This window comes from Gracilinanus agilis, chromosome 2 (genome assembly GCF_016433145.1).
Source record: "Gracilinanus agilis isolate LMUSP501 chromosome 2, AgileGrace, whole genome shotgun sequence".
NCBI classification, from domain to species: domain Eukaryota; kingdom Metazoa; phylum Chordata; class Mammalia; order Didelphimorphia; family Didelphidae; genus Gracilinanus; species Gracilinanus agilis.
Genome location: NC_058131.1, coordinates 357835694 through 357854952, shown reverse-complemented (window position 1 = coordinate 357854952; position 19259 = coordinate 357835694).

Genomic DNA, 19259 nt, shown 5'->3' with positions numbered 1-19259 from the left:
ATGTAAAGAAAGCTTCAAAGTAGTTCATTTGAGTTCCTTCTAAATAATTTCTGGTTTATTGTTCTGTAGATGTTGCTCCTATTCCTCTTCTCTATTGTTTCACTCTTAGAGATATTGATTCTTGGAGAGATTTGAGAGGCCAGAAGTATTTATTGCCTTGTGATAAAAATCTCTTATTATTTGGAACATTTATATCTCCTTGACTTCCCCATGATCATTTAATTTATTTTTTTAATTTGAAATTTTTAATTTAATTAATTTAGAATATTTTTCCATGGTTACATGAATCATGTTCTTTCCTTCCCCTCTTTCCACCCCTTCCCATAGTCAAAAAGCAATTCCACTGGGTTTTACATGTGTCATTGATTAAGACCTATTTCCATATTATTAATATTTGCATTAGGGTGAACACTTAGAGTCTACATTTCCAATCATATCCACATTGACCTATGGATCATTTGATTTCCCATTTGCCATGGGATCTTTTTTGTGGATCCATGCTCTTCTATCCTTCTGGATGCTGATTTTCTCCAGGAGTTCGATTCCCTACCTCCTGAAGCAGAATGCTGTCCACTAAAATGCAACATATTTTCAGAGGCATTATTCTTTCCTTTAAAACCAAATCCCTGTCGACCAAACTCAGTGAAAGATCCCCATCTCTTCCTATAGAATATATCTCTCCCCCTGTAAGAAAAGAATCCTCTTTCTTTCTTCCTTTTTCATTCTTCTTGCTACCTGCAACATTCTCTCATAGCTTCTCTGCTTCCCAACAGACTATCGGAGTTATTTTCTTTTCATTTTTAATATTGACTTGATTAGGGTAAATACAAGTTCCCTCTAGGTACTACCCCCCCCCTCGTTCCTTTCATACTTCCTCTCATTCTGCAATTTTGTTACAAAAATTAAGTACATTAATTCACCTGTAAAGATTAGGTTGAGGAGTTTATTATATTTCAGTCCTATTCTTCCACCACCATTTCAATATAATTTCCACTTTCAAATTGATCTTCTTGTGTATTTTTGGAAATAAATTTCCTATTGATTCCTCTATTGTGTTGTTAATATTTACTATCATTGTTTTCAATTCTTTGGTGGCAACTAGGTGACACCATGTATAGAATGCTGGACCTCGATTCAGTAAGACCCAAGTTCAACCTTATTTATCAGATATGTGACCATGAACAAGTCACTTAACCTCATATCTTATGCCTCAAATGGGCATAATGATGTCAAATGGGAATAATAACAATAGAACTTAACTCCCAGGGTTCTTATGAGCATAAAATGAGATAATATTAGTAAAATGCTTTGTAAACCTTAAAGTGCTATGTAAATACTCATTATTGCTGTTTCTTTATGGAGTTTTCCCCATTTTTTGAAGAAATCAATTTCATTACTGTTTTCCTTACTGTATTTACTTTTCTTGCATTTCTATTGTCAGAAATGCTTGCAAATAGAATAATCTTGTGTTTTTGGGGAATGCTTTGGATCTTTCTTTTATTACACATGCTTCTTCTTTGCTAATGATTCATTTCAACCTTAAAGGTACATCACATTGGGTTGCATTTGAGCTTTTTTGGTTTCAGGAACATATTTATTCCATTACTTTCTGCAATTTCTGGTATCTAGGTAATAGTATTATGTTATTTGACTTTCTTTCATACTTAAAGTCTTTTTTTCCTTCCTGGCTGATTGCAGAATCTGCTGTTTAAAAATGGAATTATTAAATTTAACCAATATATGTCTTGGTATTTGCAGTATAGCGTTCCTCCCAACCTGCAGAGGATATTTGTGGATTATTTTGAGTGACACATTTTCTGTATTCAGCGTTCTTGTATCTTTTATTTGAATTATGATATTTCAGTGTTTTGACTTGTTATATTCTTCTGTGAGACTTATGATACATATATTGTCTCTAAATTTTGTCCTCATGTTTAGTGTGTTGAGCTTGTAGACAGTTCATGTACTCTTTTTTATTTTTTATCTTTTCTTTCAATTTGTCTTTCACTTCTATATATTTGTATTTGTGTTCAGTTGTTCTCTCTTACTTTTTTAGATATTTGTCAGTTTAGATTTAAAGGCTTTTAATTATATCAATGATTTATGCCGTTCTGGCCATAAATTTTGCTTCCACAATTCTTATTTCTCTCTTGAACAATTCAGGATTTAAATGGGTTTCCATGCTATCTGGTTAAATTACAGGATCTGCACCTTCATCTTAATTTATTTTCTTATGGATATATGATTTGTGATTTCAGTTCTATGGTAAAAATGAATAATATGGAAATAGGTATCAAGTGATAACATTTGTACAATCCAGTGGAATTGCTTGTTGACTCTGGGAGTGGGAAGGGAAAATGAGAGGGAAAGAGAATGAATCATGTAAACATGGAAAATATTTTAAAAAATAAAAATTAAATTAAAAATTAAATTTATTTTCTTAATTTCTTTTTACTTAATTTCCTTTGTCTCAATTTACTTAGGAGGTATCTGGATTTGTATAGGTATCTTACTGACCAAATTCCCTTCAGTTTCAATATATTCTCTAATGATTTTTCTATATATATTTCATGTTTTTCATTGAGTTTCTTCCTTATGATATTTTTGATAATATCATTTATTTTTTCTTTCATATTCTCCTATTCTTTACTTCCTAACTTCTCCCACTTTAATCACAGATATTCTGAGGATTGGACCTCTCTGTCTCCTCTGCTACTGTAGAATCCACTTTTTACTGGCCTCAGTCCCTAACTTAAGTGACTTCTGCACAGACAGAAATTCATTAGGTTGTTACTTTGTTTAACTTAACATCTTGGCCCATGGAGAGAGTTATAATTTCTTCACTTTGTACATTTATAATTATGAGGAAATTTAAAAGTTTATGAACACTGAAGAAAATATCTAGCCCTCCATCATGTTGGTCACATAAATCAGAAGTTGCCAACAAGTTGAAATGCTCCATGGTGTCATTTTTTAAAATTTCATTTATTTTTATTCTGAATTTAATTTAAAAAAGAGAGTTTCCACATGAAACCTTGGATCTCTATTACATACAACTTGCTTTTCCTTTTAACTATATAACAAATTCAAATAATAACTGTCAAAGTTGTTCTGCTTCTCCAGGTTTCTTTCTGGCTTTCTTCCTTTTCTCTTCTGATCATTAAAAGTATTTCAATGGCTGTCAAATTTTCTTTCACTTTTAATACTTCATCACTAAATTCCCTTTCTCCACAAACAAGGAAAAATCAAATTCATACCAAATATACAAAGTCAACCAAATCATATTCTCATATGGTCCACATCTGAAGATATATATCTCATTCTTTATGTTAAGTCAATTACCTGACTGCCAGTACTGTTATCATGCTTCATTATCAGTTCTCTGACATTCAGATTGTTCATCATATTGAATCAAATTCTTAGGGTTTACAAAATTGTTTTTCTTTTCAATGCTGTTCTTATTACATAAAATGTTATCTGGTTTCTGATCAATTCAACATATATCAGTTCACAAATGTCTCCCTTTTCATCATGTTAATACGATAATAATATTTATTAAATACATATATTGCAATTTGTTCAATCAGTCTCTAGTTGATGGAAGTGCACTCATTCCCCAATTTCATAATATTATTACATATACTTTTAGATATATTCTCCCCAAATCTAGCATGTTAGATCACCAGATGGCAGTTGCCATTTCTCTCCTCAGGGTTCTTTGAAGGACAGGGAAATGGGTTTTATAATGCAATAGCTTATTAACTCTAATGGTGTTCTCTCCATTACTATTGGTTAATATCACTTAGTCAACCACACTTAATTCAGTTTTATATAGGGAATATTTACTAAAATGGTATGGAAAGAACAGTTGATATAAAATATTCACACACCCCCCCGCCCCCACAAATCTATGACATTCACCCAGGAGAAAGTGACTTGAAGTTTAGACAAATAACAGAAAATGGATAAGTCAATGTCTTTCATTGTCTGCAATTCTTTCTGTCCTTTGGGAGGTGGGAATGGGGCATGAATTTCCCCTTAGGCAAAGTATAGATTCTCTGTGTCACCCCTTGTGGAGCCTTATGTCTTTCCTTGTCATGTTCACTCACCTCCACTTTTGATGCAGACTCCATATCACTAGAGTCTAGAACAGTGATTCCCAAAGTGGGTGCTACTACCCTCTGGTGGGTGCTGCAGCAATCCAGGGGAGCAGTGACGGCCACAGGTGCATTTATCTTTCCTATTAATTGCTATTAAAATTTAAAAAAATTTAATTTCCAGGGGGCTAAGTAATATTTTTTTCTGGAAAGAAGGCAGTAGGCCAAAAAAGTTTGGGAACCACTGGTCTAGACAGTCATTGTCATCTTGGGTAAGCTGCAAGATGCTGATGAAAAGATCAAATCTTCTGGTCTTTTTCTGGCAAAAAAGGGAGAAAAGAATGAGACTGAAGCCCTAAATCATCTCATCATATCCTCCTCTATAAATTATTCCTTCTCAGTGGCAGCTCTTCCTCTTTTCTGCTACTAGATGCTTGAATCTTCTATGCTAAATTTGCTATATACAGTCCTGTAGGGCAAGACAAAGTGTTTCATCCAATCTGATATGACTTTCAACATACTCACTAGAACTGCCAGAGATTATTCAAGCCTTTTTCATATTTAATAAATAATCAATATATATTCTTACTTGATAAATGCATCAGGGTAAACCATATTTTGATCTATTTTTAAGTGGAATGTGATAATTTGATTGACTCAATAAATAAAAAACTGTTATAGCTATTTGGGTACATATGCATCTTTTTTGCCTTTCTTTAATATCTTTTATGGATAGGCATAATAGTGCTATTGCTCTGCCAAAGGGTATACACAATGTAGTGCTTTCCAGAATTACTGAAACAATTCACAGATTCAGCAGTGCATTAATATGCCTATTTTTCTACAGCCAATTGTCATTTCTTTTTGTTTTCAAGCACTTACCAATTATAAGAATCTGAGGTAGAATGTCAGGATTGTTTTAGTTAGTATTTGCCTAATAATGAGTGATTTGGAACAGTTCTTTTCAGAGCTTGATAATTTTTCTTAGAGCTATAACTGTTCGAATCCATTGATAATATGAGAAATGATTCAATAATTCCTGTTTTAAAATATATTTGAATCAGTTCTTTTTATATATCTTGCATGAAACCAAACCTTTATTGCAGAAATTGTTCAGAAAGGTTTGTTTTCCCCCCAAAACTGTTCCCTTTACCTTTCAAGGAGTCTAATCATGTCTATCTGTGATTGCTAGCCCCACCGCCTTTACCTCCAATCTAGGATGTGAATCCTTCAGAATATGACCACAACTCCAGCTAGAACCTAATTCCCTCTCTTGGCTTTCTTCCTTCCCATCCTTCATAGCAATCTTTTCCCTCTCCCTCAGTGCTTCTTGACAATGAGCACTGACTATTTGTCAGGCAATAAGATGAGAGAATTGACAGTGGAGTCCTGAAGTTCTGGGTTTGAATCCTACATTAGGGACTTATGTGATCCAGGGAACTTATTTAAGCTCTCTAAGTATATTTACTCATTTCTAAATTGAATATAATAATGGCTTCTAACATAGGTTCTTATGAAAATTTAAGGAGATGATATATGCAAAATGCTGTATAGACATGAGAGTGCTATCTAAATATTAACCATTAATATTTAATTCTTTGATAAGGTCAGCTGCCTTCTTTTCTCTGATTCCCTGTACCTATATACATCTCCATTTCCTTTTTGTTTCTATTTACTTTATTTTTTATTTTTCCAGATTATAGGTTATTATAATTTTTAATATTTGTTTTCTGATATTTTGAAATCCATGTTCCCACTCTCTCTCCTCTCCCTCTCCTCTCCCCAAGAAGGCAGGTGATTTGATATATGTCATACATATATTATCATATGATATATATTTACATGTTGGTCATGTTGTGAAAGAAGACACACATTGCTTACCCTAGAGAAAAATTCATGATGTAAATAAGGAATGGTATGCTTTAATTTTAATTAAGACTGTTCCTTTCTATGGCAATGGATGTCCTTTTTCTTTTATGAGTCTCTTTGAGTTGTCTTGGATCCTTGTCTTTTTGATAAAAGATCATTCACAGTTTATCATCATACATTATTGTTATTACTATGTACAGCATTCTCCTGGCTCTGTTCACTTCACTTCGTGTCACTTCTTGTAAGTGTTTCCAGTTTTGTGATCATTATTTGTAACTTGTTATGGCATAATAGCATTCCATTGCAAGCATATACTGCAACTTGTTCAGCTATTCCTTAGTTGATGGACATCCCTTCAGTTTCCAGGTCCTTACCACTACAAACAAACAAAAAGAGCTCTTCTAAATGTCTTTGGACAGGAAGGTTCTTTTCCCCTATCTTTAATCACTTTGGGTTACAGACCTAGCCTAGTAGTGGCATTGTTGGTCCAAAGGGTATTCAGAGTTTGATGGCCTCTTGGGCATGATTACATATTGCTCTCCAAAATGGTTGTATCATTTTGCAACTCATTCAGCAATGTATCAGTGTCCCAATTTTTCCACATCTCCTCCAACATTTATCATTTTTCTTTTTTGTTATGTTAGTCTGATAGATACAAGGTAGTACCTCAGAGTCGTTTTAATTTGCACATCTCTAATCAATTGTGATTTGGAACATTTTTTCATATGACTGAATGCAGTTTTAATTTCTTCATCTGAAAATTGCTTATTCATATCTTTTGACCATTTGCCAATTGAGAAATGCTTAGTGTTCTTATACATTTAATTCAGTTGTCACATATTTGGGAAATGAAGCGTTTGTCAGAGAGACTTGTTACAAAGATTTTTTCCCAGTTAGTTGTTTATCTTTTGATCTGAGTTATATTATTTTAGTTTGTGCAGAATCTTTTTTTTTTTTGAACCCTTACCTTCTGCCTTGGAGCCAACATTGTGTATTAGCTCCAAGGCAGAAGAGAGGTAAGGGTAGTCAATGGGGGTCAAGTGACTTGCCCAGGGTCACACAGCTATGAAGTATCTGAGGCCAGGAACCTGGGACCTCCAGTCTCTAGGCCTGGCTCTCAATCCACTGAGCTACCCAGATGCTCCCCCCCATGCAGAATCTTTTTAGTTAAATGTAGTCAGTTATATCTTTTACACATTATAATGTTCCTCATATCTTGTTTTGACCCAAGTTCTTACCTTCTCCATAAGGCTGTCATATAAATTACTTTGTTCTTCCTAATTTGTTTATGGTATCACCCTTTATTTTTAAATCATATCCAATTTTACTTTACCTTGGCATATGATGTGAGGTGTTGGTCTATGCTTAATTTATGCCATATGGTTTTCCAGTTTTTGCAGCAGTTTTTGTCAAATAGTGAGTTTTTCTTCCAAAGACTTGGATTAAGGGGTTTGATTTTAGAGAGTTGTGTGACCTGGACAAATCATCTCACCTCTGTTTCCCTCAGTTTGGGTGAGTTTATTTTATATCCTACAACTTTGCTAAAATTGTTAATTGATTTTATTTTTGTTTTGGTTGATTCTCTAGGATTTTCTAGGTATACCATCATATCATATGCAAAGAGTGAGAGTTTTATTTCTTCATTGCCCATTTTAATTCCTTTTCCCTTTCTCTTTTTACTCTTATTTCTGTAGCTAGTACTTTTGAATAGTAATGAGTATACCTGTTTCACTTCTGATTCTTATTGGCAAGGCTTCCAGTTTATTCTCATTACAGATAATTTTGCTGATGATTTTAAGGAATGTTCCATTTATTCCAAAGTTCTCTAGCATTTTTAAAAGGAATTAATGTTAAATTTTGTCAAAAAAATTTTCTGCATCTTTTGAAATAATCATATTGTTTCTGTTGGTTTTGTTATTTATATGGTCAATTATGTTGATAATTTTCCTAATATTTAACCATCCCTATATTGTATGATCCTTGTGCTACATTGCTGTAATCTTCTTGCTAGTATTTTGTTTAAAATTTTTGCATCATTATTCATTAGGGATATTGTTCTATAGTTACCTTTCTTTGTTTTTTTCTTCTAGGTTAGGTACCAATACTGTATTTGTGTCACAAGAGAATTTGGTAGGCACCTCTATTTCTTCTTGTGTAATTTCTTCTTTGTTCTTATCTGAGTGTCCCTCCTGCCATGACCTTTTTTTAAATATTCTGAGAGGGCGAGGGGCAGGATTTACTATCCAGTATTCAGTTTATTTCATCTATTGAATTTGAGAAGTTGTATATATAATTCTGGCCTAGAAACAAGTTATGAGTTCTAGCTTCCCCTTCTAGTCTCTGATTCATTCTGTGACATTAAGTAATTCATTGTTGTTTTGGGGATCTCAGTTTCTCCTCTGTCAAAGAAAAGAGTGGGGTTGCATCTCTAAGGCTTCTTCCAGAGCTGATATTTAATGATTTCTCTACTTTCAAGGCTAACGAGTGACCTTAGGATGAGAAATTTGGAATTAGCAAGGAATATAGAAATCATCCAATAAAGCTGTCTTATTTTTACAAATTAGGAAATAGATCCAGAGATGGACAATGAATTTTAAAAGGTAATATAAGTAGTAAGTAGCAGAATCAAGATTTTAGCCCACACCTCTGACTCCAAGTCTGTACCATGCTCTTAGTTCCAGAGCTCTCTCTTTAATGCAACACTATCACACACACTGAACCATCTTGATTTACAGGCCAAACCATTTCAGTAGGTATTTGGATGGGAGAGAGAACAGGACTAGAGTAGAAAGTGCTTCACTTAGCAAATCATGAGTGCCAGGGCAATGGTACTAGGTGGGCCTAGTTCAGAAGACAACCAGAATGGGGAGAATGATAAAAATTAGGCCAGCAAATGAAGAGTTAAGGATGTTTGCCCTGAAGAATAAAAAAGGCTTAGAAATGATATTTTTTTTAAGGTTTGGAAAACTACAGGCAACAAAGATTTGATGTTTAAAGGCAATAGTGATTAGATTTATTCTAATTGGTTTCAGAACACAGTACAGAACAGTGGCAGCAAGGAGAGAGGATAATAATATTAATTTTTTTGTCTTGACATAAAGAAGAACCTCTTAATTTAACTTCTTAACTTAAAGCTAGTCAACCAAATATGGAAGAGTCTGCTTTGAAAGAGAGCAAGCTCTCCATCACCAGAAGTAATCAAGTCTAGATGATTACATGGTGATTGGACTTCATTTTGTTCAGCTCAGTTCAGTAAAGAAAAACCCTCTGAACATTCTACTAGGAATATAAAATAGGAAAATAGCAGCATGTCTGTTATTCATTAGCGAGGGAGAAAATACTAGCAGTTATCAAGAAAGGTTCAACTCATGTGCTACAATTTATTGGAGACCTTTCTTACTTATTAAAGGACTACAAGGATTCTACAGGGCAGTGGTGAGAAGGGAGTATATTTCAAACATAGGAGAAGATCATGCAACGATATGACAGGAGGAAATGAAATACAAAGTTCTGACATGCATATTATATGAAGAGAAACATGGAATAGCAATAATTATAAATAGCATTTATGTGGGACCTATTATGTACTAGGCCCTGTGTTAAATACTTTCTATATATTGTATCATTTGATTGCCACAACAACCCAGGGAAATAAGATACTATTATTATCTCCAACTTACAGTTTAGGATACTGAGGAAAACATGGGTGAAATGACTTGCCAAGATCATGCAACTAGTGTTGGTGGACAAATTTGAATTTTGTTCTTCCTCTAGGTCTGGCACTCTATTCATTGTATCACTTAGCTACCTGTAATTAGCCTGGAAATGTAGACCAGAGTGAGAATCTAAAGTACTTCAAATGTAAAACCTAGACTCAGAAGTGAATTTAATGGACTTTTTATAGCAATCTCTTTAAATTTGAGTTAACTTTCCCTGGGAACTCAGGTGGTAGAAGAAAGTGGGCTCCTGGTCTCAGAGGTATACATAATTTAGTTCTTATTATATCTTCTAAACAAATATACCTTTGTTAAAGCAAATTAGTGTTAAATGGCTAATGGATATAGAGAAAAGACTAGTCAAAATAAAATGGAGGAAGTCATCACTGGTTGGATAATATTCAGCACATGATTATGGGTGTGTAATTCTATGGGGACCACATTTTATGGCTGCTTCAAAGTGATAGTACAAAAAGAACTATCTCCAACACCTCATATCTACTCCTAGAATTCAGAGGGGATCAAGTAGCCAAGCTAACCAAGATTTGAGGACTTGACTTACCAGTGCTAATGAGGGGTTAAGAGGTGAGCCCAGATTGCTATTACTACACATGAAAATATATAGACCTAAATCACTGAATAAAAGTTAGCTATTATTGTTGTCACATCCCTATATGATTCTTTTTGAGAAGAGTTGAGCTGTCCCTTATTCTTACATAAAATTTATAGCCACATTATTGTGGCTATAGTCACTAATTCTGGAGGAGTAGGAAACACATGATATTCAGGGAAAAATTGCTCTGAGATTTTATTAATTATTAAATAAAAACTCTTCTCAGAAGCATTATAGGAATTTCTTCTATCCATTTCTGGGAAAATTCCCTTCCTACTTCATAGTCTTTCTTCTGAAATAATATTTAAAATTTTTAAAATTTTATTTTTTAATATTTTTCTATAGTTTACATGATTCATTTTCTTTCCATCCCCTCCTCACTCCCCACTCCAGATCCAATAAGCACTTCCACTGGGTTATACAAATATTATCACTTATACCTATTTCCATATCATTCATTTTTGTAATAGAGCAATCTTTTAAAACCAAAATCCCTAGTCATATACCCTTATAAGCAAATAGGTCATTTGTTTTTCTTCTGTGTTTCTACTCCCATAGTTGCTTTTTTTTATGTGGATAGAATTTTTTCTCATAAATCCCTTGGGATTGTCTTGTAGTAGCAAAATCCATTACATTGGATTATTCCACAATGTTTCACTTTCTGTATACAATGTTCTCTTGGTTCTGCTCCTTTCACTCTGCATCAGCTCCTGAAGGTTCTTCCAGTTCATATGGGAATCCTCCAGTTCATCATTCCTTACAGCACAGCAGTATTCTGTCACCATCATATACTGCAATTTGTTTAGCCATTCCGCATTTGAGAGACATTAACTCATTTTCCAATTTTTTGCCACCACAAAGAGTTCAGCTATGATTAGTTTTGTAAGTTTTTCATTATTTTCTTCTTAGGATACAAACCTAGTAGTGACATTGCTGGATCAAAGGACATGCATTCTTTTAAAGCCCTTTGTGCATAATTCCAAATCGCCTTCCAGAATGGTTGCACCATGCTGCACCAGCAGTGTAATAGTGTCCCAATTTTGCCACATCCTCTCCAACATTTATTACTGAAATAACATCTAAACCAATTGAAAAACTAGGAAATATTTTACACACTATAACATAATTCATTAGGTTTAGAGCCAGAAGACTTTATTTTGAATCCCTACTCTAACTGCCATATACTGCCTGTGTGGCTTTTGATGAATCAATTCACCTCTATTTTGATCAATTTTAAAATTAAAAGATGGGACTACATAAACACCTAGGTCCTTTCTAAATCCAAAAATTAGTTACTAATTAAGGAGTTCTTCTCCAAGAAAAATTAATTTCTGGGAAAAGGTTGCCCTCTGGTGTTTGGAGATGAAAGATTACTGAATACTTATATATTTTGAGGAAGGAAAAGGCAAACTACTCAGGTATCTTTGCCAAGAAAACCCCGTGAATAGTATTGGTGTGCTACGATCTAGGAGATCATAGAGTTGAAGACAAGTAAATGACTGAAAAAAGCCCAAAACTTTTATATATCTATATATACACATATCTACATATAGACATAAAATATTTAAATACAAATTGCTGAAGGGATGAATGAATATTTGCAATGTTTTGACTATTATTTGATTTTCTAGTGGAAATTTTTGGGTTTTTTTTACCCTTTTATTCAATTCAGTTCTATTCATTAAATTCAATGAACATTTATTAAACATCATCTCTGTCAAAGAATCATAAATTTAATACTTGAAACAACCTTAGAAATCATCTATTCTGATGTCATTCATTTTACAGAAGAGAAAAACTAAATCCCAGACTTAGGATTACATGCAAAGTTCTGTGTTTAGTATGAGTACAAGAGAGTTTCTGTTCTGGCAGATTCTTATTGTAATTTTATTATGTGTTTTACTCACTTGGCTAGAGCATGAACTGAATGCCACAAGGGTAAAGGGCATATTTTAATGATCTTTGGGGGCTCTAGTCCCCAAAAAAGCTTTTGTCCATGCCCAGAAAGAATAAATATCCATGAAAAATTTCTAACAAAATTATTTTTTCAATTAATTCATTAATGAATGAGGATGGAGAGAGAAAATGGATAATATGGTGAATCTTAATATTTAGGGAAGCATTTGACTGATTCTGTCTCCAATTCCTACATTAGTGCTTTAAAACATAGATTGATTTGTTATCATATTAATCGAGCATACTCCTTCCTACAAGACAACACAAGCCATCCATGTTTTCTCATCCTGTGTAATTCTTGTTTTCTTCTATCAATATTCCTTAAGTGATTCAACTGATGATGCCATGACAGGGAGAAAAGGTTTACTTCATATCTTAGCTCTTTGTTAATGCAAGTGCAGTACTTAGGCTATTAATGTGTTAACTTTAGTTTCTTGACACATCATCTTCCCACCATCTTTTAAATTATTCTTATGATGATGACTTTTACTCTACAGAAGTCATTTTGATAATAAAATACAGCCTACTTACACTTAGCCTGGGCTCCTCCAAAATAATTTAGATCGTCTGCACTTTTAATTCCATTGGAATGATGATATTCAATGATGCACAGTCACTTAGTATTACAATTTGGACAACCAATTCAACATTTATTAAGGGCCCAGTGAGATGATAAAGATACATAGACAATAATTCCCTGACCTCAAGGAACTTTCATTCATACCTGGAATAAATCCAGATCATGTTCCAAATAAAAGAGGAATCAGAGAAAATGATGTTAGAGGAAGAACATTAACCTGAAAAATTGGAGTTTTGCATTGTAGTCCAAATTCTATGCAGCAACCAATCAATTAACCAATATTTAGGCATTTACTATTTACTAGGTGTTGGAGATTCAGAGACGAAATTAAGATATTTTTTCCAATATTTATTTATTTTCTTTTTACTATATTTTCATGCTGTGTAAAATAAGGAGGTTGTGCTAACATCTACAGAGTCACTCCCATCATTGTGTCATTCTGAATACTTGAAGAAACTGAGGTCCACAAAACATGAATACTATAGGAATAGCTGAGCAGCATAATAGAGAGAATACTGTATTTGGTGTCAGAAGAAGCCCCAAATTAGACTGAATATCAATTCTTATGCTTTTGCTTATTGGATGAATGTCATTTGTTAAATAGTTTTGCTTCTGATTACTCAAGAATAAAAATAGATGTTTGAATTAAATGATCACAAAATAGTAGAACCTATTGTAAGGACCCTCTGTTGGCTTCTTTCCAACTCCTACTAAATCAGTGATCCCATCTATGATATTCTCAACAAAATGGACCTCTATCCTCTTCTGCAAGACTTTTAGTGATCAATCTCTTATCAGTTCTCAATCTCATGCCCAAGGTCATGCCCAATTAGCAGAGTAGTAATTCAAGCTCAGGGCTTTTGTCTCTAAATCCAGGGCTTTTCTTTAGCATTACAATTACAAAATATCAGAAATGAAAGGAATTGACAGTTTGGACAATAGAAATGGACCTTTGAGATTTTCCAGTTCAAGAGACAATAATTCAATAAGCATTTACTATGTAATGAGCATTTAAATAAGCAATGGGCATTCATATACAAGCAAAAAAAATTAAGGTAATTCCTCCATAAGAAGCTTACATTTTTTATGGAAGAGATATCACCCCTGATGACATTTTTAAAGTGCGTATGGGTGGGTGGGTGGGTGGGGATAAATCCATAGGTGATGTAGTCTAGAGAGAAGTGAAGCCAGAAGAGGAATGAAGGGGATTTCTTTGAAATGGAGGTTCTGGGAGGAACTCACAAATAGGAAAAGAGAGTGCGAAGATAGGCCATGGTTCACGACCAGCATTTTAGAATGGAGAAAACTGAGGTCCACAGAAAATTAGGAATTTGCACATATTTGCATGGAGAATTAGCAAAACCAGTGTTACAACTCAAGTCTTCCAGTTCTCAGACTAGTGGAAAGTATTTTGATTTCTCAAACAAAGGAGACAAAATAGGACAGGTGAAAAATGTGGGATTTTCCAAACTTTGGTCAAAAGTCAACTAGATTTTGCAATATTCCTATTAAATGATGCTTATGTACTCTTTTTTAAATAAAAGAGACAGTAAATTTTTATAGCATCCCATCTCTTACTCATTGGATTATTATTGACCCCATTAACTAGGACACGGTGGCAAGCATGCACAAGTTCTTTCACAATCCCTTCATAATTCTGAGAATCAAAGGAGCAAATATATTTGAAGGGGTGGAGAAAGGAAGGGAGAGTCAGAAGACTCAGTGATGAAGTCACAGATGCTAAGATCTGCTAGGTTCCAGTCAATTAATAGAATCCAAGTACTCAGGAGATATCTGGGTTGGGCCATGTATGCTGACATATAATTATGAAGTCCCAAAGAGACTAGGGCTGCTTAAGGCTTCAGGAAGTTATTAGTTAGTGGTAAGGATAAGTCACCAAAGTCTATAAAGATGATTTCAAAGAATGGATATATGGTTGTGTCACATGCCAGGCATCAGATCTGATCCTGGTATACCTAAAGACATTGCAGTGAATGCCTACTATGGGAATTGATCTACCCAGAAATGTAAGATTGAAGAATTGATGATCAATTACAAATGATCAGACTAAGACCTAAGAGAGAGAATCAAAGAATCTCAAAGTTGGAATGAACCTCAAAAAATCCTCTTATAGGGGACAAAAATCACAGATTTAGAACTAGTGTAGAAATTAGATACTCTAGCCCCTTTACTTTATGGATGAGAATGCTGAGGTCCACAGAAATCAAATGGCTTGTCCAAGGTCAGCTATCAAGTAAGTAGCAGAACTAGAGTTTAAACCAAGGTCCTTCATGAATTAAACATTCATTCTATGATTCCATATTCCTCAGATAAGCTCAATAATTTGTCAGTCAGTTTCCATGTATATATTTTCAAGCCTGGGGAATTTGTCATCTCCCAAGTAAGTTATGCTTAATGGAAACAATTCTGAAACTTAGTAATGTTTTCCTTATATAGAGCTAAAACCTGATCTCTACAGCTAGAATTCATGGCCACTCTTTGGGACCATGCAATAGAAGTCTAATTCCTCTGGCTCATGTATATTTTAATATTGATTAAACCCTTGCATTCTGTCTTAAAATTGATACTGAGTATTGGTTCCAAGGCTGAAAAGTGGTAAGGGCTAGGCAACTGGGATTAAGTGGCTTTTCCATGGTCACATAACTAAAAATGTGTGAGGCTAGATTTGAACTCATTTCTGTTCATCTCCATGCCTGACTCTCTATTCACTCATGTACCTAGCTATAGCTGATCTATTAACATTTGAGTACATTCATGCTGAATGACCTAAAAAACTGCATACCCTTTGATCCAGCAATACCACGACTAAGTTTGTTTCCCAAAGAGATAAAAAAGTGGGGAAAGGACCCGTTTGTGCAAAAATATTTGTAGTAGTCCTCTTTGTGGTGGCAAGAAATTGGAAACTGAAATAGAAACTAAAATAGAATAAAAATAATATTTCAGAAGCAGAAGAGACCTTGGAGCATTGAATGTCAAAAATGAAGTCATGGTCTCTCTTTACTATACCCCACTGAAGACTGGAATCACAGGGCAATATAGAGACTGAGATTTCCAGATTAAGGCAAGAGATTTTATTGTCCTACATGAATTAGTTTAGTCATAAGAGCAGACAATAATATAAACTCATAGCCTAATATAAGCCTTTGACATTTTCAGTCTGTGTGACTTTGAGCTAGCCAGTGAATTTAGTCAATTCTTTCATCTTTAATATAAAGAGGGAAAGTTAGATGAATAGCCTCAGGAATCCTATGAATTTCCCATTGGCCACTTATGCCCTGCTGCTCTAGGATGCATGCGGATTATTTCTAGTTTTTTTTTTTTTAATTGTATAACCATGAGACATGGAACCTAAGTCATAAAGCATCATTTTATTATCTCTTCTGCTGTGATCCATCTGCCCTATTCACACAAAAAAAATCTCTGCCCATATAATTCTTTTTTAAAAACCTTACCTTCTGTCTCAGAACCATTCCAAGGCTGAAGAGTGTTAAGGTTTAGGCAAATGTAGTTAAGTTGACTTACCCAGGGTCACACAGCTAGGAAGTATCTGAGACCAGATTTGAACCCAGGATTTCCCATCTGCAGATATATCTCTGTATTCACTGAGTCAAATAGCTGCCCTTCTGCCTATATAATTCTATCACTTATATATAAACGTTCAGATTAGTAAAGTATAATTAATTTTGCAATTAACATTCCTCCCTTTGGATTCCAATTTTTCTTTATCTCTTCATGTTGGTTATAATTCTTCTTCAGTCAGTCAGTCAGTCAAAAAACATTAATTCCAATGTACCCAGAATTATGCCAAGTGCTGGGGCTACTCATAGTCAAAATTCTTTTCCTTTCTTTTCTAGATAACTAATTATAGAATCTTAGAATATTGTTATTTTCCAATGTGGGGGATAATACTCACTGAGTAAGATTTGGTGAGTGAATGACAGAACAGTTCTCACAGATTAACTTAAATCTACAATTTTAATTTTATTCCAAGTTTTTTCTCATACAACCCTTATACATATAATAACTTCTATCCTGCCTTGCTCACATATTTGTTGAAAAGGTCAACTAAATAATTCCATAATAATATATTATAAATAATAATAAATATATAATAATTAAAAACAAATAATTCCAGTCTTTGGAATTAATATAGTTCTTGCTCAAGTCTACTTTGCTCACACTATCCCTTAAATACTTTTACTCCTTTGCTGCTGCAACCAAAGAACATGCAAGTTCAGGATTAGAAGAGATCTTAGAACATAGAACACAGAATCTTAGAACTAGAGGAGATAGTCTCTTTTTTGTACATAGGAGGAAACTCTGAGACTGCGGAGGGAAAGAGAGTCTCCTAAAACAATTTAGGATACAAATGAAAGAGCAGGTATTTGAAATCAAATATTCTGATTCCATATCCACTGGTTTTTTCCACTACCATATCTGTAATTCTCCATAGATTTAAAAAGGAAATCTTCTATTAAATATTTTTGATTCCTACATCAGAAATAATCTATATTCTGGGTCAGGTGGGTGGCTCAGTGGATAGAAAGCCATGCCTAGAGATGTGATGTCCTAGGTTTAAATTTGGCCTCAGATACTTCCTAGCTGTGCAAACCTGGGAAAGTCACTTAACTCCATTTGCCTAGCCCTCATTGCTCTTCTTCCTTGGAACTGTTACTTAGTATTCATTCAAATACAGAAGGTAAGGGTTTAAAAAAAATTAGTATGTCCAAGGGTGTGGTGGAGCTAGCTCAAATTGTTTTTAACAACAATTGTTAAATTTTCATTGTGAGCTTTTACACCTCAGAAATCAGTAAACACAATGAATGGGGGCTTAATTTATTGCTTAGCTCTTACCATTTTTCTGCCTTGGAATCAATAGTTAGTATCAATTATAAGATAGAAGGTAAGGGTTATTAAAAAATGGGGAGGTGATTTCTATTACTCAAATTCATGTTTGCCCTCCCCTGTTTAGTGCTACTTATCATGTATTTCTGAGTGTTAGAGTTCTCTTTCTTCACGGCATCATATCCCCTATAAAACAGTCATTCAATTTGAAAAAGGCCTACGACTTACCTAAACATGGCACTTTCTAGGGCTTAACACAGTGATCTGTACATAGGTGGTTAATAATTGCTTATTTAGTTGACCTTTTCAACAAACATGTGAGCAAGTCAGGGTAGAAGTTATTATATGTATAAGGGTTGTATGAGAAAAAAAACTTGGAATAAAGGATAAGGAACCACTTTCAGAGCCAGAAAAATTAGCCTCTAGTTCTAAATCCTGACTACATGATCTTCAACAAGACTCTTTACTACTCATGGCTCTAGGCAACCTTTCACAAATATATGTTGTAGAAAAAGTTAATTTTGTAGTAAATGACAAGAAAATTAATTTTGGAAAAACATGGGAAGACCTACATAAAAATACGATGAAATGACCAGAACCAACATGTTATCTCATTTTATTCTCACCAGAACTCTAAAAGGCAGGTACTATTATTATCTTCATTTTACACAGGAAGTAACAGAAGCAGCAGATCTTAAGTAATTTGCTCAGAGTCACAGAGCTAGTAAATGTTTGAGTCAGAGTCAAGTCTTCCTTGTTTTACCTCTTTCACCCACTGTGGCTCCTAGATGCCTACATGTAGGTATTTATTAAGTACTATATTCCCAGAACTGGGCTAGGCTCATGGGAAATACAGAGGATGAGAAACTCTAGTGTGTTCTTTCAGAAGAGTATAATTTGGTCAGAAAGGTCATTTCCACAGCATTATAGTATATGACCCTGAGTTAGATGTCATGTGAATTTTCAGAATTATAGAATCTCAGAGGAGATGGAGCTCATTTTGAGGTGGTACAAGATGGTCATTAGTGTTTCTTGAAACATTCCTTGTATTACAGGTCCTATCAGTCACCCTCTTCTGGTGCCAACTCTTCTGCTTGCTTCTGACTATGACTTATTACTGGTTTGTGTAACTTGTTTGCTAAATTGGAAAGCTAATAGGTGGTGGGATGGGAATAGGCAACACACCTGGTTAAAGAAGAGGCAACTTCCAGATGCTGGCTCTCCTGGAGGTAACCTTCAAACAAATGAACTGTAATTCCATTCAGGAGATAGATGCCAAGAAGATAATACTTAATCATAATGTTAGGGAGAGTCAAATCAAGCAGAAAATCTCTAGGCATTGTTTAAATGGAATAGGAGGGGATGGTTCCATCCTAATTTAATTTATTAATAGAGTGCATGGATTGATTAACCAGGGAAATAATGGAGAGATTATGTGTTATAAAATCAGCAAAGGGTCTTATGATATTCTTATGGAGAAGTAGAAAAGATGAGGGGACTGGCTGATGATATTAATTTGGAACTGATTAAATGAATAAATACTCACAATTAAGACTAATAAA